Genomic DNA, 21,907 nt, shown 5'->3' on the forward strand with positions numbered 1-21,907 from the left:
ACATACTGCCCACGAGTTTGTATTTTTAATTCCTGTAAGAGGTTTTGGGATCCAATTTGTGTGAAAGTCAGACTGCAACATAATGTAGTATTGTATGATAAAAGCCTCCAAGAATAAAAACAGACAGTATATCCCGCTTATCAGAAACTCAAACACTGGTTCCATTTCCGAGTATCGCAGATTTCCTTATGAATGACTGGTTTTTGTTTCATATCAATTTGTCCCTGCCTTCTTGAAATTAGTTCTAAGGATAAAGTTTTCTAATTTTCAAGGCTTCTTTTTTTTTGAAATATATATTGAGAACCTACGATGTTTCAGGCTATGCTAAAAGTAAGCATCTTCGCTTACTTAACTTTCATAAGGTAAATGGTGGTACTTTGTATCAAGTACTGTTTGAGGTATCACTGACCACTGAACCAACTTTACAGATAAGAAAACTGAGACATACGGTAGAAGAGCCTGGATCCAAACCCAGATCTTCCAGAGTCCCTAACTGTTGTTCACTCTTCCATTAAACAACAGGGACAAGATTGGGGTATTTCCACAATCCTTTTTTTTGACCCTCACTGGGCTTCCAGCTTCACCTAGGATCATCACTCCCCATTCTGGGGCCTCAGTCTCTTCCCTGGAAACAAAGAGACTGTATTATGGTGATATTTAAGCCTTACTTTACCAGAGCCTATTCAAATAGAAAAAGTAGGGAAGTGTAAGAAAGTCAGTCCCGTCCTGCACCATTTCAACCACAGCTGCTCCAGTTTATGGGTTCAGCGTTACATGTTGTAATAGGCTTCTTAGCTATTAAAAAAAAACTTGTAAAGCCACTCTAGGGTAGCGAAATATCAACTAAGTATAATGTGGTACCCTGAGGTGTATCCTGCAAAAAAGAAAAAAGACATTAATGGAAAAACTGGTGAAATCTAAATAGAGTCCAGTTCCGTTAATAGTCATGTACCAACATCCATTTCTTAGTTTTGACAAATGTACTATGCTAATGTGGTGGTACAGTGATAAGAATCTGCCTGCCAATGCAGGAGACATAGGAGACATGGGTTCGATCCCTGGGTGGGGGAAGATCCCCTGGAGGAGGGCATGGCAACCCGCTCCAGTATTCTTGCCTGGAGAATCCCCATGGACAGAGAGCCTGGCGGGGTGCAGTCCATGGGGTCTCAAAGAGTTGGACACGACTGAGCACACACACAATATGCTAATTTAAGAGGTCAAAAATGAGAGAAACTGAGTGAAGGATAGATGGAAATTCTCTGTACAATTTTTACAACTATTCTATAAAGCTAAAACTATTCCAAAACAAAAAATTTAAAAAGACAAAAAAAATAAAAAACACAGAGAGAAAACACAAAACCTCATTTACCTGTTACATCTCCAAACCACAATTTTCTGACTTTATAACACATATAACAGCTGCTGCTGCTGCTGCTGCTAAGTCGCTTCAGTTGTGTCTGACTCTGTGCGACCCCATAGACAGCAGCCCACCAGGCTCCCCCATCCCTGGGATTCTCCAGGCAAGAACCCTGGAGTGGGTTGCCATTTCCTTCTCCAATGCATGAAAGTGAAAAGAGAAAGTGAAGTTGCTCAGTCGTGTCTGACTCTTAGCGACCCCATGGACTATAGCCCACCAGGCTCCTCCATCCATGGGATTTTCCAGGCAAGAGTACTGGAGTGGGGTGCCACTGCCTTCTCCAACATATAACAGCAGATAATATTTAATGGTTACTTGGCATGTGTCAGGCTCTATTCTAAGCATTTCACATAGTTCATTTAATCCTGACAACTAGAAGACAGTAATTTTCTTCTCCTCATTCTGAGGATGAGGTAATAAAAGTCTAAAGAGACTGGGTAATAGGTCAAGTTAATAATGGTGGAGCCAGGATGCAGCCTAGCTCCAAAACCTGTGCTTTCAAATGTTATACAGATCAAAGCTTTCAAAATGCTTCTGTATTTTTTAGGCAGGCCTATATAATGGGAAATCCAAACAACTAATCACAAAGACCAAGAGATGAGAACTGTGTTTAATACAAAGAAGAAGTCAAAGGATTCACAAGGTAAATTCCTAACTTTGGAAAAGTCTTTCCCGGAGCAGAACCAAACTTGACTGCCATTTCCAATGGCAGCTTCACATGTCAATGGCGTCGCTGGGTCTCTGCAGTGTCCTACGTGCGCTGACACGTCAACCTTGATAGTATGCACCACCAGCCAATATTATGGCCTCTGGTGTGCCACTTGCCAAGCTGCCTGCTGACATTTTCATCCCTAAAGTGTCTGTCCAGGTAGGTGGTAAAATGAAACATGCAAGCTGCCTTTTCAAGGTCTGCAAAACTAGCTTCAGCTTTCCAAGTGATTAGTTTTCCTAGATGCTTAAGAATTCATGCTGAGACTCTAACAGTGCACTGCCCAATTCTAGAAGGCAAAAATCCTTCCTCTGCAATGAATAATGTTCCTCACTGGCTGTGGTTTCCCCCAGGTGTCAAGAAGTCAAAAAGCTTCTCAGTTCCATTGTGGGCTCCCCCAGGGCAAGACTTAGTCTCATTCATTGAAATATATTTATCCAATAAAGAAAGGGTTCTGAAGAACAGTCTCCTGGAAGGACCTGCAGCTGGCCAGGACCACCATTCCCCAATCTGACCCATCACAGTAGCCATCTGTCTTTAGAAAGTTCCAGAGCGGACATCCTTCATGGGCAGAGCCAAGAGGGAAAAAGGAGACAGGGAGCTATCTGGCTGGGCAATAGAAGAGGAGCATTTACAGCAAGAAGTGTGTTGGCAAAGAATAGATAAGCCTGAATGGCAGAGGAGGAGGAAATATGACTAAAAAGTAACAGGCAATATAAGGAAAATGACTCCAGTAGAAGGCTGTGGGTAGGAGAACCACACCTCCCATGTGTGGACAGGGAACTCTGCCCACTGCCCATATCCTCATATCACCAGTCTTGAAGATACATATCTCATCAAACGGCCCAGACCGACTCCAGCGAATGTTGACTTCACTGGACCAAATGCTAACACTCAATATGTTTAGTTGAAAGGACTGGAAAAAGAGACCTAGCCTACCTGAGCATTTCACAGATGGATAAACTGAGGCTCGGACTGGGGCAAACTCATGCCCAGAAACAGAACCTTGAGCTCCCATTCCTGTGCCTATGCTGCCTTCCATACAGATGTGATTAACAAGGTAGGGACTGAGGGAACCCAGCCTGGGGGCAAATCTCCCCAGTGTGGAGGACCAGATCTGTAGATTATCCTCCATTCCATCCAGCAGGTTCCATCTGCTGGTTGCTCCTGGAAAGGAGAAAATTGGTAGCACTATTTTCAGTGAAGTAAAGTACTTGTCAGGAAGAACATAAAGGGTACTTGCCTCAGAGGGACAGGATGATACAGATGGATGAGAATGAGAAATGTAGACAAGGTGACTCATCAGAAGAAGGGATGCTAAGGAGAAAGGAAAGGTGGAGAAAGTGGGAAGTGATGAGGCAAACGGAAACTGGACCTGCCAGATGGAGGGGCCAAGACTCACTCTTCACAGGACAAAGAGTCTGCCCCAGACACGGCATCAGGATGCCTCACAGAAGGGGCCCCTTCTCCAGACGGGCAGTCGCTCAACTGAAACAAGGCCTAAAGCAGAGCATTCTGCACCACAAAGGCTGCCGCCTCTTACCTCTCCAGATTTAGGTTATTTAACAAAACTGGTCTAAGTTGGATCCATGTGCTGGGATGTCGTGATCAAATCAGCTGTGTCAGAATTTCACGGTTCTGTTCCTGAAGACTCTCTGGCAATCTTCCGGGCCTCTCCACTGATACAAACTGTGTCTCTCTCACAAGTCCAGCTCTCTACCAGGAAAGTCTGCTTTGAATTTCACACCTTCAACCCCACCAAAAGTCTGAAATCACCCACTTTTCCTGTACAACTTTCTTACAAATTAGAACTTCCAACCCTGTATGGGTTACCAGGGTATCTGCCTGCTAGGCTGAGACGCCAAGAGACAGGATCCAGGGCTCACAGTGGTTTTTCCCAAAGCACACTGAAAGACTACGACCAAGAAACATTCTGAGAGGGCAAAAAAGGTTGGTGACATAGACAGTCTAGGATCTAAAACTTTGAGAACAAACCTCTTGGAAGGTTACAATGCACATTAGTTTCCTAAAGACTCAGAAAAGTCACACAGTAAAGATACCCATTTAGTTTTGCTTGTCTGGACTTTTCCAAACTTTCTTAGCTACAGGATCCTTCCTCACAGAACACTAAGGGACTTCAGTGCTGCTATAGCAGCATCTTATCCAATATTTCCACCACCGCTCCTCTCAAACTAGACTACGTGTCTTCCTCAACAGCAAGGACCTTGTCCAAACCATTATGGTATCTCTGACACCCTGCAGAGGGCCTTACAAGCCGTAGGCCAAAAAATACGTGCTAAATGAAGGTACTAAATCCCATCATCTCATTTCTAAGATGAGAACATAAAACCAAATATGTCAACATGACCTCCTCCACATCTTCCGAAATGTTCAAAAGAATGTCTTACACAGAGAATGTGCTCGATAATTCTTGAAGAATGGAACGGAACAGAAAAATTTCTCAGCTGTACCCCCAAGCCAGAAATTCCCATAACACAAAAAACTCCTACCTCTTTTCTTCATCCTTCACCCAAGTTGGGTGTCAAGCAGGTGAAAATGAAGATGACAAGTCAGAAGAAGAAAGCCATGGGAAAACCAAAGGCCCTTTGGGGTAAGAGCTAGGGAAATGGTGTTTGCAAACTGATGGGGATAAACAAGACCTGTCTGTATCTAATTTAGACTTAATAAGATAGTTTGCTGAATGTTAATTAAATACTCAGTGGTTGTTACCAACTGTGGTGATTAACTTAATTTTGAATTAAATAAGCAATACATGCTTAACTGAAGTTCTATTAAATTTTACCCAGTAAGTGAGGAATATGAGGCTCTTAATTGACTTTAAACAAGATAGTTATGGCAAGTTAGTTGAATTTTTATAACCTGACAATAACTGCCTTATTAAAACTAAATTGACTATTTTATTCAATAGAGAAATATGTCACCTCTTCTCATTTACCACAAACATGTCCAGAAAGGTTCAGAGTTGGCCTGAACAGCTTAGATGGGGTAAGTTTATCTTCTAGCCCTATTTTAAAAACAAGTTTATTCATTTAAGAATGCATGTAAATATAAGGGGTAAAGGGCTGTAGGAAGAAGTTACATATGAGACTGAAGAACTGCTGCTGCTGCTGCTGCTGCTGCTAAGTTGCATCAGTCATGTCCGACTCTGTGTGACCCCATAGAAGGCAGCCCACCAGGCTCCCCCGTCCCTGGGATTCTCCAGGCAAGAACACTGGAGTGGGTTGCCATTTCCTTCTCCAGTGCATGAAAGTGAAAAGTGAAAGTGAAGTCGCTCAGTCGTGTCTGACTCTTAGCGACCCCATGGACTACAGCCTATCAGACTCCTCCATCCATGGGATTCTCCAGGCAAAAGTACTGGAGTCGGGTGCCATTGCCTTCTCCGGACTGAAGAACTGGGTGATCATATTGTCTCAACCAAAAACCAGGACTCTGCTTTCTCAGTGTAGATACAGTTTGCAGGTGTTGTCTGAATATCACAATTCTGCAATTTCCAGGATGTTTCCATAGCTTAAAAGGCTACCAATACAAAACATATGAAATTACAATTATTGTTCAAATAAACAGTTGGTTCTGCTACTAAACAAGCTGAATGATTTCAGTAATTTTTTTTCTAGATCTCAGCCACCACCTACATTACCTGAGGAGGTTGGAGTGGAGGCTACTGATTTTATTCACTTTTTTTTTTTTTCCTCTGTGGTAACCATAGCCCCTGGAAGAGTGCCTGCCACATAGTAGGTACTCAAGTTTATCAAGTTTAGGTAACTCAAGACACTAAACATTTTTAGCCCTTTCATATGGAGCTTCTCAAGCCCAGACTATTTTTAAGTATTGCCATTTGACAATTCACACAAGAGGACATATAAACTCTAAACCACTTCTTAGGAAATTATTCTCAGTAATTAAAGGAAGACAAATTGCAACAATAACAAAATATGATTTCTTATTAATTTAGCAGACAAATGCAAGTTATAAAATTAAATTCTAGGGAAGACACTAAGAAACCAGTACATTCATCCACTGCTAATGACTCTTTAAATTAGTTCAACCTTTCTAGAAGTTGAATGGCAAATTGTATGAAAAGTAATAGAACAACTATTCAGTAGTTGTGCCTATAATTGTTTTTTGAAAAAACTTAAAAGTTCTTTAGCCAGCTGATAAACATGTATTTAAGGTCTACTTGCTATGGGTCATACTCTATGGGGAAATATAAGAGAAAGATCTTGGCTGTCTTATCATCTGGTGGGGAACAGAGAGCAGAGGACAGGGTGTTTTTCAGCAGACCACATGGCAGACTTTGGTGCCTTCCAACACTGACCAAAGAATCCCTCCACAGTCACATTACATGGAAAGAATTACTATTCCCTGTCACAGATAAGCACTTGGAGGTTCAGAAAGGCTAAGTAACCAGTATAAGATTATATGACAAGAGGCAGTGCCATAATTTGAATCCAAACCTGTCTGACTCCCCAGCCATACTTGCATTTTCTCCTACATCCCTGAGGAGATAAGACACATAGTCACATAACCACATAATACAGGAGACAAGATAGTAACCAGTTTAAGGGAAAGTGGAAGTGCCAAAGAAATCATTGTCTTCAAGAAATAATTTAGAAGTAAAAGTTATCCACTGATGTTTACACTGCATGTTTTAACTTACTGAATTGTATTATTTTAAAATTTGAAAACTATCCTGATGCCCACATATCACTTATATATCACTTATATACTGCTGTTTAGCTCCTAAATCGTGTCCAATTATTTTGCATCCCCACAGACTATAGCCCACCAGGCTCCTCTGTCCATAGAATTCTCCAGGAAAAAAATAATGGAGTAGCTTTTCATTTCCTTCTCCAGTGGATCTTCCCTACCCAGGGATCAAACCCACAGCTTCTGCACAGTAGATGGATTTTTTACTGCTGAGCCACCATAGTAGCCCAGTGTCCACACAGGTAATGTCAATTCGACAAATCTTGAGTTATATAAAAGATAAATATAAAGACCAGGCCAAAGGAAGGAAGCGCATTTCTTAGAATAATATTAAGTGGAAGGAGACACTGTACACAAACAGAAAAGTAGACAGGCCCTTTCAGGGGGTCAAGATCAGAGTTATAGGTCCCTAAGAGATCTGACAGAGGTATTCAGGCAAGAATCTGGTGAGGGGTTTTTTTGGTGCTTTTTTTTTCTTAATGAATTTGAGTAAATGTATTCTAAATGAGTTCTTTCTCATTGTCTTTTGATAACAAATTAATGTTTAAGGGAGCTCAATTAGATTTTTATTGCTGCTAAAGATATTCTTAGAATTCAAGTTGTCATTTACTACTTCATTTATATTATTTATTCACATGTTCATTCAACAAACATTTATTAAATCCTTACCACATATCAGGATCTACAACAGATTTAAGGATATCAATAAGAATAAAAGCTAGAGTCTGTCCTAGGGATCTGCACAGGCCGGGGACAGGAAGAATCTGAAACGTGCAAACAGAAAACTAAAGCTGAAGTCAAGATTCAATATCCAGCTAGTTTTGGTCATAAGTCATTTAATTAAGAAGCCTCACATTCTTGATCAGTAAAACTTGAACAATAATAGTAACTACTTAGAGGACTATGGTAAGGATTTACCTGTAATTTGTAGGAAAACACATCATAAACTGTAAAGCACTCAGGTGGTTCAGTGGTAAAGAATTCGCCTGCCAATGCAAAACACTCGAGTTCGATCCCTAGATCAGGAAGATCCCTGGAGAAGGAAATGGCAACCCATTCCAGTGTTCTTGTCTGAGAAATTTCATGGACAGAGGAGCCTGGTGGGCTACAGTCCATCGGGTCACAAAAGAGTTGGACATGACTTACTGACTCAACAACAGCAACTATAAAAATGACAACTGGCATCATTAACTGTATGGTGGATTTCATTTTGATCAGGATCATGCAGGCTGGCTTAGGCCACTTCCCCAGGCCTGGCGAGTATTAACTTACTGGCACCCAAATGGTTATTCCCCTTGCTACTCTGCCCACCATTCTTAGTGCCTAATCACCTATTTTTTTTTTTAATGCTATGTTGTTGTTTTTTTAAATAATATGTCTAGTTAATATACAGTCTTACAATTTTTTTTCTTGTGGTAAGAATGTTTAAGATTTACTACCTTGGCAATTTTTATTAAATTAATTTATTTATTTTATTTGTGGTTGCACTGAGTCTTCGTTGTTGCTCAAGACTTTCTCTAGTTGTGGCAAGCGGAGGTTACTGCTTCTGATTGCGGTGTCTTCTCTTGCTAAGAGCACAGACTTCAGGCACACAGGCTTCTATAGTGTGGCTCACAGCCTTTACAGCTCAGGCTCGGTAGTTGTAGCACACAGGCTTAGTTGCTCCGCGGCTCGTGAATGCTTCCAGGACCGAGAATCGAATCTGTGTCCTCTGCATTTAGCAGGTGAATTCTTATCCCTTGTACCACCAGTGAAATCCCTAATCATCCATTTTTAACTGTCTCTGCCTTTTGTCCAATTTGGCTAAAATGATCCTGAGCAGCCAAATGGACAGAGGTAAGTCAGGTAAGATTGTTAAGTATCTTTTACAAGAAGGGAAGAAAGGAAAGGAGGGAAGCTGGGAAGAAGGAAGGGCTTCAAAAAAAAGTCAGAGCTAACAGACCTCAAAGGGACTTCCCTGGTGGCTCAGACAGTAAAGAATCTGTCTGCAATGCGGGAGACCCATGTTCGAACCCTGGCAACCCACTCCAGTATTCTTACCTGGAAAATCCCATGGAAGATGAGCCTAGAAGGCTACACTTCATGGGGTCACAAAGAGTCGGACACGACTGAGTGACTACCACTAACTAACTAAAGATATTCTGCACCAAGTCTTCAACCAGTGCCTGATTTCCACTGTAACATCCCAATCGGTCACTGGTTGAGTATCTCCAGTGATCAAAGAGTCACTAAATCTAGAAGGAGCAAATTTCCTTCAAAATTAAGAGGTTCCAGGACTTCCCTGGTGGCCCAGTGGCAAAGACTCCAAGCTCCCCAGTGCAGGGGGCCCAGATTCGATCCCTGGTCAGGAAATTAGATCCCACATGCCACAACTAGGAGTTCACATACCACAACTAAGACCGGTGCAACCAAATAAACAAACATTAAAAAAAAAGATTTCATAGAATTAAAAAGTGACAGAGATTCTCCTCTTGACAGATGGTGATCTCAGCCACTAAGCATCTGCCACCCTTCTAAAGACACTGGGCAGAGGATGGATTACTTAGGGGGTTATCATGGAACCAGGGCTTTGGACTCTATGTGTTACCTGCTCAGGACCTGGGGTTCCTCTTGTTTAAGTGAGGAGATTGGGTGACCTCTATTTCCACCAGTGAACTGTCCCTCATATCCACTGTCTCAACTCCTTTTCAACTTGTATCTTGGGACTAGACCATGACCACACATCTCACCATCTCCACTACCACCACTTTTGAAAGTGAAAATGTTAGTCACTCAGTCACGTCTGACTCTTTGTTACCCCCTGGACTGTAGCCCACCAGGCTCCTCTTTCCATGGGATTCTCCCAGCAAGAATACTGGAGTGGGTTGCCATTTCCTCCTCTGGGGGTTCTTCCTGACCAAGGGATCGAACCTGGGTCTTCTCCACTGCAGGCAGATTCTTTACCGTCTGAGCTACCAAGGAGGTCCCCTTTAACCACCCCCTTTAACCATCCATAACCCATCACTTTCCTAAAACACAGACCTAATCACCTCCTTTCCCTAGGTGATTCTCCTTTCATAGCACAGTCTTAAGTTCTCAGTCAGCAATCAAGACCTTTCTCAACCTAAGCCCATCCCTGCACCCTCATCTCCATGGCCTTTCTACTCTGCAGTCCATCCCCAATGAATCCAATTTACAAGGATTTGGAATTTCCAATTTCCAAATTTCCAGTTTCCAAGTGCATGCACTTTGGCCTCCCAGGTGGCACTAGTGGTAAAGAATCAGCCTGCCAATGCAGGAGACATAAAAGACATGAGCTCAATCCTTGGGTCAGGAAGATCCCCAGGAGGAGGGCATGACAACCCACTTCAGTATTCTTGCCCGGAGAATCTCATGAACAGAGGAACCTGGCGGTCTATACAGTCCAGGGGGTTGCAAAGAGTCAGACACCACTGAAGCAACTTAGCACACAGTACAGCACATGCACTTTCTCACCTACTCATGTTATTTCTCTTGCTCAATGATCCTCTCCTTCTCTATCTCACTAGACAAATCCCCATTCATCCTTGAAGGCTCCATCAAATAACACTTTTTATCTGTGAAGTTTCCCCGGAGTCCCTAGAGTTAGTCACCGCTCAGTTAGAGCCACCAGATATTTTCTGCAGATACTTTTATGTCCTCTCTTGACTTCTGGAGACAGGGATGGCACAGCATTCATGTTTCCATCCCCTAAACCCAGACTAGAGTTTCACTCATTCATTCACAGGTATACCTGGCATCTCGTGTGGAATGAATGAACACACAGATGCATCAAACCAATAGACAGAGGGGTCTTGAGGGTCCCATCCAGCTGTCATTACTGGCACCCTCCTAGTCTCCAAGGGAAATTACTGCAGCCAAGAAGAGAAATCCAGTTTGGAAACAACCAGAATACAGGAAAACTGACCTGACTTTCACCTCGTTCTAAGAAAAGGTCTCCTTACCCTCCAGGTCACTGCAGTTTGCCTTTCCCACGAGTCAGGGCACACCCTGCCCTTGGGGTAGCAACTCCCTCCTCCAGTTCCTGAAAAGGACTGGTTTTCATACCAAACAAGACAGAAGCGCTAGGTGCCAACTGTTTTTCATGTTTTTGTTTTCTTCCTGGGAATTAAACAAGAAGCATTTTCTCTGGAAATTCATTAGAAGAATAAGTACAGGTTCCTCTGGTGACCTCTTGGCACAGGACTTGGTACCTCACTAGGCTTTCACACTTAAAGCTACAGATCTTCATGAAGGTGGGCTACTGGATGGAAAATAACAGATTAAAAAAACCAGGTAAAACACATATTTGGGGAATTCTCTAGAGATCCCATGGTTAGGACTTCAAGCTTCCACTGCAGGGGCTCTGGGTTCACTTCATGATCAGGGAACTAAGATCCCTGGAGTGGTATGGCCAAAAATAAAAAATAAATAAAATACACACATGGACAGAGATTCGATCTTATTTCTTAACTATAAGTAGCCAGAGCAATTTTAGCTGCCCCATGGAATCTTGGACTAAGCCTTTCTGTCCCTCAATGTTTAATTCAAGGCCCAGCCCCTCCAACAAGCTGCTATACACCTTCCAGACACCTGCAGTAGTCCATCCACACCACTCTCCTGGCACTTCCTTATATTCTAAACAGGTATTAACACATTTTTATCAACCTTAATAAACTCTAACTGCCTACAAGCTAGACTTTCCCTTCAAATATCCTCAAACTTAACCTTTATAAAACTAGTTCACTGAACAAACATTACTTGAGCACATAGCATCTCTTCTGACAAACATTTCTTGGCTTTTACTTTAGGCCTACCCTTATACATACTACTTATACAACCCTACTCAGTACTAACAAGTAGGGTAACCTTCAATCAGAACACCTCTGAGAGTGAAATACTCTTACTACTACAGCAGGATACAGGCATACAGGGATGTCCTGGGAAAACCAGAAAGTATGGTCCCTCTACCTCTGAAGCAAGCACTGTTGCTACAGTCCTTTTTACAGACAGGAAACTGAGACTAACATTAAGGGCAGGATTCCCCTAGAGTTCAAAAAGTGGTCTCCTAGGAACTTCCTTGGTGGCCCAGTGGCTAAGAGTCAGCATTCCCAATGCAGGGTACCCGGGTTAGATCCCTGGTCAGGGAACTAGATCCCACGTGCTACAATTAAGAGTTTGCATGTCAAAACTAAAGATTCCACACGCTGTGATGAAGATCAAAGATCCTACCTGACAAAACTAAGAACCAGTGCAGCCAAATAAATATGTTAAAACAAACAATAAAACAGGCTCCCAAAAATGCCAAGGAACTGGCAATACATATGCCCACAACCATCTCTGAATGGGGTAGGTACCTCTCCCTCCTGGAGCTCCCTGCACCATGGCGACAGAGCTGCTGGTTGATGGCCTGAGTGACTAAGGAATGCTGATCATGGCTATGTCGGGAAAACTGCCCACAGTGGGGATGGAAGGAGGCCAAAGCAAACTTCTGGATTCAGGTGAACCTGAGTGAAACAACCCTGCCCTGTCATGCCCCTCGTGCTTACCTGCCCCATGAAAGGTTCCCACACAAGTTTCTGAGGAGGGCCTGAAACAGCCCGAGTACCAGCCTTCCCTGTGAACTACAGGGGGCTTTGAAGACCGACAAGAGCAATGACTGCAGGAGGAGCTGAGCACAAACCAAACCCAAGAGAGGCCCAGATGCCGGCGGGGCCTCGGTCTTCGTCTCCACAACAAGAGGAGCTGCCACACATATGCAATGGTTGGTCAGGAGGCTGGTCATGTTCCAGCTTCGCCCTGGAGAGGAATAAGTAGACGCACAGTGCCAAACCCAGGAACCTACAGGCCCGAAACTGCTTCCACAGTAACAGACTCTCACCAGAAGACTTGGATGTGAAGCAGGCAGCAGACGGCCAAGGGGTCGCTGCGGCGATGAAGCAAGGTACGGCCCGGGAAAGCAGGCCACCTATGCATGGGACCACCATCAAGGAGAACGCCTGGGTCATCCTCAGCAGCATCTGGGACAGGATCCGAAAGAACAAGTACCGCCCAGATTTGCAGAGAGACCGCCATCCCGCGCTGCTAGAAGTCTGTGATAGGGAAGACAAAGTGGACCTGCCCCACCAAGAGCTCCTAAGTGATCCCCTTCCACCAACCAATAGACATCACCTCATGATACTCGTGCATGCTCAGTTGTGTCTTTGTGATCCTTTGGACTGTAGCCCACCAGGCTCCTCTGTCCACGGGATTTCCCAGGCAAGGAAATGGCACCCGGTGCCATTTGATCCAGGGGATCTTCCCAAACCAGGAATCCAACTGGAGTCTCCTGAGTCTCCTGCATTGCAGGAGGGTTCTTTACCTGATGAGCCATCAGGAAAGCCCCTTATTTTTCTCAAATTAAAAAAAAATTAAATAAAAATAATTTTAAAAACCAAGAGAGACTGGGATGGTCACAGTGGAGAAGAAGAAACACTGGACAACCATTCACTGGTGACAAACCATCTCTCCGTGCAGCCTGGAAGTGCCTGTGAATGTCTGTGGCACTCACCCCACTTTGCAACCTGACATTTGTCAACAGTCGTACCCTCTTGAACAAGATGTCTAAAACTGAATAAGTCAGTACACCAAATCTCCTGTCACTTCCCCAGGGAGCACCCTCCATTAAGTAACACAGCTAAGACTTGAACTTGCAGCCTCCCAAGTCTAAATCCCATAGTCTGCTCTAGGAGGACAAGATGCCATTCCTGTGGGCTAGACACTTCACTGGGCACCAAAAATTAGCCGCATGTATCAAGAATCCACCTACCAATGCAGGAGACAGAAGAGACCTGGGCTCGATCCCTGGGTTGGGAAGATCCCCTGGAGTATAAAATGGCAACCCACTCCAGAATTCTTGCCTGAAAAGTTCCATGGACAGAGGAGACTGGTACAGTCAAGGGGATCACAAAGAGTTGTACACGACTGAGTGACTGACCATGCATCCACTTCACAGTCACATTACACACTACACAACCATTTCACATTGGGGTAGATCATACGATCTATAATCAATGGTAACTGAGGCTCAGAGATGTTCTGGAACTTCCTTAAGATCACAGGGCTAATGGGTGGCTCAAACACAGGTCTTGGTTTTCTTACCCCCAAAACCAAGTTGGTGATGGTACTCCTGAAATGATAGCATCTGAAGTCCAGACCCTCAGACCCCTCTGGGGCCTCCAACCAGATTCTCCGTTGCAGCTACTGTTACTAATTAGCGCATTATGAAATAACAGTTTCTCACCTGAGCATAGGGCTTGCTCAGGACTTTCACATCAATTATCTCCTGCTCACCAGCAAAAGTGAAGTAAAGAGCAGGACAGGAGCTTTAGCTGGGGATCTGATTCTCACACTACCACTTAAGCATCCCAGCGGAGGTTTTTTACCACTGAACTTTTGTCCACGCTCTGGGGGACAAGATTGATCCTGCCGACCCATCTCTTGGATGGCAATTGGGAGCTAAGTAATAAAAACAACCATAAAACACATTCACCACATAAAAAGTGCTCCGAAGGCTGTGAAATGCTAATGGGTTCTATGAGATGGGTTGTGATGGACAGATTTAAGACAGAAAGAAAAAAGAGCAGGATCTACCCTGTAAGGGATCTAATACTGGCAGCCTGAAAACCTTTAGGCAAGCAAAAATAAGTAGAACTAGAAAAGAAATGAGAGTGCGGACAGTCACAGACAAGGAACCTTGAAGTTATCATGGAGTCAGAAGCTCAGTTCCTGCAAACAAGTGACGGGCCTAAGTGGCAGAAAAAGAAATAAATCCCCAAACCACAAGGACACCAAAACTGAACTCTCTGAATCACTTTGTTTTCTCAGGGCAAAGAACAAAGTTCAAGCCCAGTAACAAGGATCTCCAAGTTATATTCCCTCCCAAATTCTCCCAAGCAAAGCCCCTGGGGCTGGGAGTGGGGTGGGGGTGGAATGGAGAAGGAATGTGTCCAGCCAGGCTCAGCAAAAAGAGAATCAAAAACACCCTTGAAAGAAAGAACACAGGAAAGAGAGTAAGGGCCACGCCCAGCTCCAGCTCAGCTGACAAGGGTGTGACTGAGCACTTCCGTCCTTTCCCTGGGGCCTCAGTTTCCTCACTCACAGAAGGAGGAATAGTGTCCCTCTGGCCATCAAGACCCCAGTCCTCACTTCTAAGGCATAAGCTGCATGCCAGCCTGCCACTTCTGCTGCCTACAAGCTTTGGTGTCCATAACACAGTTGTTTCAGTCAAGGCTGATAAGCTGGCAAATAATTAGAAGAACAAGAATAGGAACTAAGTTCCCTGATAAGATTCTAACAGCAAACAACTTTTTCCCTCTCTGCTGACCTGATGCAGGCTCGGCATTTCCCGACCAGGAACATTTCAGCAGCCTCCTAAGTGGTGTCCCCATCTCTGGCCCTGACCTGCTGTGACTCTGCAACCAGGGTTCTCTGAAACACAGATCTGACAACACCCTCCTTTGCTCAAAGAGTAACAAAAGCGCTCCTGATTCCCACCCACCACCACCACCAGCATCATCTTTAGCTCATCATCCCAGCCCTTTACCCTCTACTCCTCCCTGGCTGGGGCAGCATTAGCACAGAAGTGAAAAGTCTGCTGGCCCTGGGAAACCCTCGATTATGATCCCACTGAGGCCCCATGAAAGTGAGTACTGAGAGAAAATCTGACGAAGAACCCTGACGGTGGTGATTCTGTGAAACAAAATTCGTATTTTATACAAGAGAAATGTAAACATAGAAATTCTTCTCTGCCCTTTGGCCTTCTCTCTCCCCTCCACGTGCACCATGCTTCTGCACTGTGGCTCAACCAGACCTCCCCCACTCAGGAATACCTGCTCAACCATAAAGAGCAACATTCTCCTAGCACCAAGGAGACAACTCCTTACAAAATAACATTCCTTCTTGATCTGGTAAGGTTTCACATGACCCACCAGGATGATGCTTAGATCTGGATTAGCTGTCGATAATACATCATGTGACATACAGCCCTCTGTCTCAAAAAACTTAGAAAACTGAGCCTTGATTTCTAACTGGAGAAGGAAATGGAAACCCACTCCAGTATTGTTGCCTGGAGAATTCCGTGGACAGAGGATTTCTAACGGGCGAAACAGGTCTCAGAACTTTCTGAGATGCTCTTTCAAGTTATAATCATCAAATCTGGCTCAAATAAAACTTTCCAATCCTTTCTTAGATCGACTGATTAATTTTTCATCCACAATTTGCACTTTTCCTTCTGTGGAAAAAGAAGAAAGTGGTGAAGAGGCTGTAGATCAGGCAAAGGTTCAAAACTCGGCCATTTCACTTAGTGGTTATGTAACCTTACTTACATAAGCCATCAGGGCTTCCCCGGTGGCTCAGAGGTTAAAGCATCTGCCCGCAATGCGGGGGACCTAGGTTCAATCCCTGGGTCAGGAAGATCCCCTGGAGAAGGAAATGGCAACCCACTCCAGTATTCTTGCCTGGAGAATCCCATGGACGGAGGAGTCCATGGGGTCCACGGGGTCGCAAAGAGTCGGACACAACTTAGCAACTAAACAATAACAAATCTTATTTGACCACACTCATTTACTCATCTGCAAAATGAGATTGATAATCATAAAACCTACTTTGATGAATCGGTATGAGAATTATGTAAGTACACAGTAAATAGGCAAAAATTTTATATATTATTAAGAAAGAAAGATAAAAAAAACATGTGTTTTCTAGCCTCAGTTCTGTGGTTTACCAGTTTCCAAGCATGAATGCCATTAACCCATGGCCAGCCACCCACCCTATTTGTAGAAAGTCAGGAGAGGTGAAGTCCTCATCAATTTATCAGTGTCCTTTCCCATTTGTGTGACTTGCCTTAAGAAGCCACTACCATTTTCCTCCACGCATCTAAGCCATCTACAACAGACTCCCATACCACACTTGCATTTCTTCTTCCCTTCTCCACCTCTGCTTCACACACACCTTTAAGACCGTGAATCTCCACCCAGATCGGAGCTTCGTGCATGCACCGCAACTTTGCCTACCCTTTCCTCACCTCTTCCAACTCACTTCTTCCAGCCTGGGTGCAGCCTTCCAATGCGGAATTCCAAGAAAAGTCCCCACCCACCGATGCACAAGCTGAGCTAGGACTCCTAAATACTGCCCCGGGTCAAAGTCTCAGCTCCACTCAGTGGTAGCAGTAAAAGTCGCTCATGGACTGTAGCCTGCCAGGCTTCTCTGTCCATGGAATTCTCCAAGCAAGAATGCTGGAATGGTGTGCCATTCCCTTCTCCAGGGGATCTTCCTGACCCAAGAATCGAGCGCATTACAGGCAGATTCTTTACCATCTGAGCCACCAGGAAGCGCACCAGCTCCACTCAATCAGTTACTAAATGTGTTACTACTCTTCTTCCTGTGGTTACCATCCCAATACCTAATCCCACAGATGCTTCCAGAGCCCTTACTGGGCCTTGTTTTCATATGAATCTCTAAAGAACCCCTTAATGGCCCCTACAACCCACAAGATAAATTTACATCTGCTTACCAGAAAATGAAAGTCCTCCCATTTCTCCATTTCCCACCACTCTGTTCCTGCTGGCCTTTCAAACTTAGGCCTTCTTCCCTACATCTGTTGGCATACGCCTAACAGGTTCATCTCTATCTGTCTTTTTTCCACTTAGGCAACTCATATTTGGCCCTAAAGGCTCTCTTTAGGCACCACTCCTTCTGGTAGCTTCCCTGAGGTTGAACCACTTCAGTGCAACCAAAATATAGCCCTAGAATAGCACCACACACTCACTCATTCACACACACACACACACACACACACACAGAGGTGCTACCCCAGAACAGGGACTGACCATGTTCTCCTAATCTTTATATTCATAGGGCCAGCCAGTTCCTGCTTCACAGCAGGTAGGCTCCAGAACCCATGTGCCTCATCCATTGCTCCTCTCTTTCGGTGTAATAGCAGCATGCTCCATCCTCTGTTTTTATTATGTTACCTGGCATCTTCTATCCCCCTGCCCATTTTCTATTTAATGCATTAAATCTGTGGGCTAACAGAGCCTCCCAGTCATTGTGAGTTACACTCTGCCCTTGGTCAAAACTCCCCAAAATAGTTCTGAAATTAAATTCCATCTGACTCTTCCTATTCCCAATTAACCCATGCTAGTTCCACCGCAGGGTAGCCACATGTTAACACCCAGAGTCAAAGTTCTGGGCTGTTATTTTGAGTTCATTTCTAATTAACTGGATGACCTCAGGCAAGAGATAAAATTGAGATGACAGGGTCACCAGGCCCAATTCTCAGGGGATTTTTGAGATTCAAATGGAATATTTGATGGAAAACTTTTATAAAGTGCAAAGCACTGTACATTCATAAAGGGTATGATTAACAAATTTTATCAGCTCTAAGCTATCAATGGTAAAATACACAGTTACCAACTTAGGACAAAGATCTCAACTATGACACATTTGTGATTATAAGACAACCCAATGTCACTGATATAAAATGTGAAAAAGTATATTTTTTCTGATGTAATACAAGTTATCTGTCTCAATAAAAGAAAGAATCTGCCATAAAATTTTCACATTTGCCAACAGCATGTAGTAAGAAGAAATATATGTGGAGTAAATGAGCAAACACTCACTGATAATTCTTAGGCCAGATTATTGCCTCTCTCACTGCAATGGGAGGCAGAGGATTACCCAGTGCCAGTTCTTCCCTTCTTGCTCATGTCCCAGCCTGCTCAAAACCCTCAAATGATGACTTCAAGTCATATCCATGCCTGGCATTTTTAAGGACCTTCATAATGAAGCCTCCTGTCCCATCAACCACTGTCTGGAACTGACTGTTCACTGGAACATGTCCCGCCAAGAAGGGTCCTACTCTGTCAGTTCCAATCATAGTAACCAGCTCAATAGCAGTTTCTCCTCCTGCCAATCCTCAAAGCCAGGTCCAGGCCCACCCACTGTGTAGGAGGAACATGACCCTGGGTGGCTGCCTGACCCAAGGGCCCAGGTTTGCACCCTCACTATTCAGACAGCTAACCCCAATTACTTATTTCTTACCTAGAATCTATACTCTAGTTCTAAAGCCTGGGTGCTGAGGTTGGAAGTCTGCCTTGCAACCTTTTGACTGACCCTAGGGCAGACAAAGACCCTGAAGGAATAAGGCTGGTCATGGGATACAGAGAACCCTACTGAGAGTTCTGGCCTTCCACCAGCTACCAAAATTTACTGTAGACTTTAGAACTGGCACCCACCTTCTCTGGGCCTTTATTTATATTTCCCTATCTGTAACAGCCAGGTGGGGGTGAGGAAGGAGGGGAGGGGAGTTGGAGGGAAGAGGGTGTTCGCTGCTTTTTCTCTTTCCACTTAAAGGCTTTCTTAAAATGCTCTTGTGTTCAAAGAGGTAGGCCATTAAGTCACTAACACCTTAGTAAAAATGAGGCTTATTGGGAAGCAAGCAATTTAGAAAGCGGGGTAGGAGACAGAAAGAGGGGATCGGATACAAAGTTAAATGAGTCTGGTACTAGAAAAGAAGCTCAAAGGTGAAGCTAAATTTTTGCATTTTGGGTTCAGGGTGAGCAGGCAGTGAATCACTGAGAAGGGAAAGGAAGCCAGAAACATCCTTCAGCTCCTCCAGCACCCCAAAGTCCCAAAGACACCCCTCTGTCCCAGTGCACTCAAGCACAATTCCACTGATTATCCCATCTTATGTACCCACGCTGCCCCACCCCGTGCCCCCAGCACAATAACAGTTACAGCTTCATCTCCACTCTCCACACTTGAGTCTTCTCTGCCTCTGCAGTTCCCTCCAGCACATGCCCTCATTCCTTGTCCCTAGTCATTAACTTCAGAAAAAACCCCCATCCTTCAAAAGCCTCTGATCCCTCATGAAGGACCAGGAGACCAAACTCCAGTCTCCAAGCCCCACCCGGTGCCTTTTCCCCAGGACTTAGCACCTTCTGTCTGGGGTCAGGTTCGGTTCTTCGGTTGACTGAGCGCTTCCTGAGGGCAAAGTCTGAGCCCTAAAAGCCTCTGGACCCAATAACCCAGCACAGGGCGGCACACAGTGAGTGCCGGAGAACTGCTTGGAGAAAAGGAACCAGGAGTCGGGAGCCATTTATTTTAGTTACGGCTCTGCCTCTAGTGAGAGACTTTGGGGAGACTCGGCTCTCTAGGCCTCAGTTGCCCCAGCTGGGAAATGGGGGAACTTGATGCCTGGGTTCCTAGGCCCCTTCCCCAGTGACAACTGTGATTCCACGAAAGCGCAGAGCTGCTGGGTGTGGCCCCGCCCCCTGGGAGTCCTGAAAAGCCCGGGCAGGGGGCGCGCAGGGAAGGCCTCCAAGCCCGCCCAGCCCCCGGTCGAGGCTTCCCAAAAAACTCGGGGTCCCCCTCCCCCACGCGTGCACCCCGTGATCGCGCCGCGGCCGGCACTTCCGCACCGCGGGCCCTGCGGCCCGGGCCGGGCGCGCGCTGGGTGCCCTGCGCCCGGCTCTCCTGCCACCCCGGAGGCGCTCTTGCCGGGGAGGGCTGGGGGTTCCCGAGGCGCCCGCGGGCGGAGGGTGAGGGGAAGGAAGGAGGATTTGCAACAATACCTCGGGGAGGAGGCGGCCGGGGCAGCGGCGGCGGCGGCGGCGGCTGGAGGCGGAGGCAGCGGCGAAGGAGGAGGTGCCCGGGCACTCCCCCTCCCATTGTCCCCAGCCCCGGCCAGGCCCGGCCCCGCGCCCCGCACCGCGCCCCGCGCCCCGGGCCGCGCAGCCAGCCCTTACCTTGCAGCGACCAGCTCTCCCCCGCTCGCTAAAGCTACTTATCCCGGGAAAGCTCGCGCGGGGCCCGGGAGCGAACCCACAGACAAAAAGTGAAACTTCGGCAAGGCTGGAGCGGCTGCTGGTTGGTGCCTTTCCCCCTCCTTCCTCCCACCGTCCCCACCCCCTCCCCTCGGTCTCCCGTGCGGTGCCCTGAGAGCTGGAGGCTGACGTCAGGACGGGCCTGAATTCCTGACTTTGCCTGCACGCATTTGTCCATGTAAGGTATGGGAAGGCGGGTGCCCGCGGGGCCGCGGCGCTCGCCTCCGGGGGAGGGGGCGCCCACCTCGGGGCCGTGGCCCGGCCCCAAGGTGGGTGCACCGAGGGCGGTGGATTTCCTGGGAGGAAGAGAAGACGCGGGGAATGCGGGGAGCTTGCAGAGGAGGAAGGGAAAAAGGGAGGTGTGGAGCCTTTGCCTGCCCTGGAGGAAGAGGAAGGAGACGTGGAAGGAGGAAGCGGCCGGGGCGAGGGGCTACTGAAAAAAATGAGGGAACCTGTGTCCACTGGTAGGGCGCCAGACTAGGGGGTTGAGTCCGGGTACACGAGCTCAGCCGTGGAATCCCCCTGCGAGATCTTGCTCGTGAGCCCCGCCCCGGATTCCCAGCAAGGTTCAAACGTACTGGATGTCGGAGCTGGCCCCGACCAACTTCCAGCCCTTCCACTTCACACGGGAAATCTGAAGCTCTCGGAAGAGAAACGACTCGTACAAGGTCATGCCCGCCACAGATCCCGGCGCGGGAGCCAGATGCTCAGTCTCCCAGCTATGTTCCTGTCTGCAGGCAGGGGCCCGACTCCCTCCTTCCCGCGGACCAGTTAGCCCGGCTGGATGTCAGAGGGCAACGCGGACCACCCTGGGAAGAGATTTGGAGCTTCCCCGGGCCCCGTACGCGGTCAGTTCCTGGAAGGTTCTGATTGCCAGTGAGCCCTGCATAGCCATGCTGATCAGTTTCTTCAAGGCAACTCCTTCCATCCAGTGCTCAAATAAACGAAGCCCTGGAATTTACTTAACAGCCCTATCCAGAAACCCAGACTTCGTGCTTATAGCTTCAAAAAAAATCTACGAACTGGGTGAATTAGTTTGAATAAAGGCAAGACTGTTCTTGGAAGGTTTGTGTAGGACTTTTTGCTCTGATATTTGTAAATGTGAGCACCATGTGAGGGGCCTATCCTGTGCATCAGCCATTGCCTGCAAGGCACGCCGAGGCTGGAGACTCGTTTCCTTGTACTTCTGTC

The 21,907-nt window shown here is 46.0% G+C and overlaps 1 protein-coding gene across 7 annotated transcripts in view; it reads right to left on the bottom strand.

Annotated features, from left to right (window-relative positions):
* The window catches only part of LPP (LIM domain containing preferred translocation partner in lipoma), a 759,650-nt gene extending 738,922 nt beyond the window's left edge, over positions 1-20,728 (bottom strand). For 4 of the 7 annotated variants that reach the window (XM_061413171.1, XM_061413188.1, XM_061413215.1 and 1 more), the window contains exon 1: positions 20,639-20,728. The gene's annotated coding sequence lies outside the window, so the exon portion shown is untranslated. Of the gene's footprint in view, positions 1-20,464; positions 20,550-20,638 lie in introns of those variants that run through there. The other 3 variants (XM_061413195.1, XM_061413182.1, XM_061413189.1) reach the window with 3 other exon arrangements.
* Positions 20,729-21,907: the final 1,179 nt, after the last annotated feature.

Source organism: Bos javanicus, chromosome 1 (genome assembly GCF_032452875.1).
Source record: "Bos javanicus breed banteng chromosome 1, ARS-OSU_banteng_1.0, whole genome shotgun sequence".
Lineage (NCBI taxonomy): Eukaryota > Metazoa > Chordata > Mammalia > Artiodactyla > Bovidae > Bos > Bos javanicus.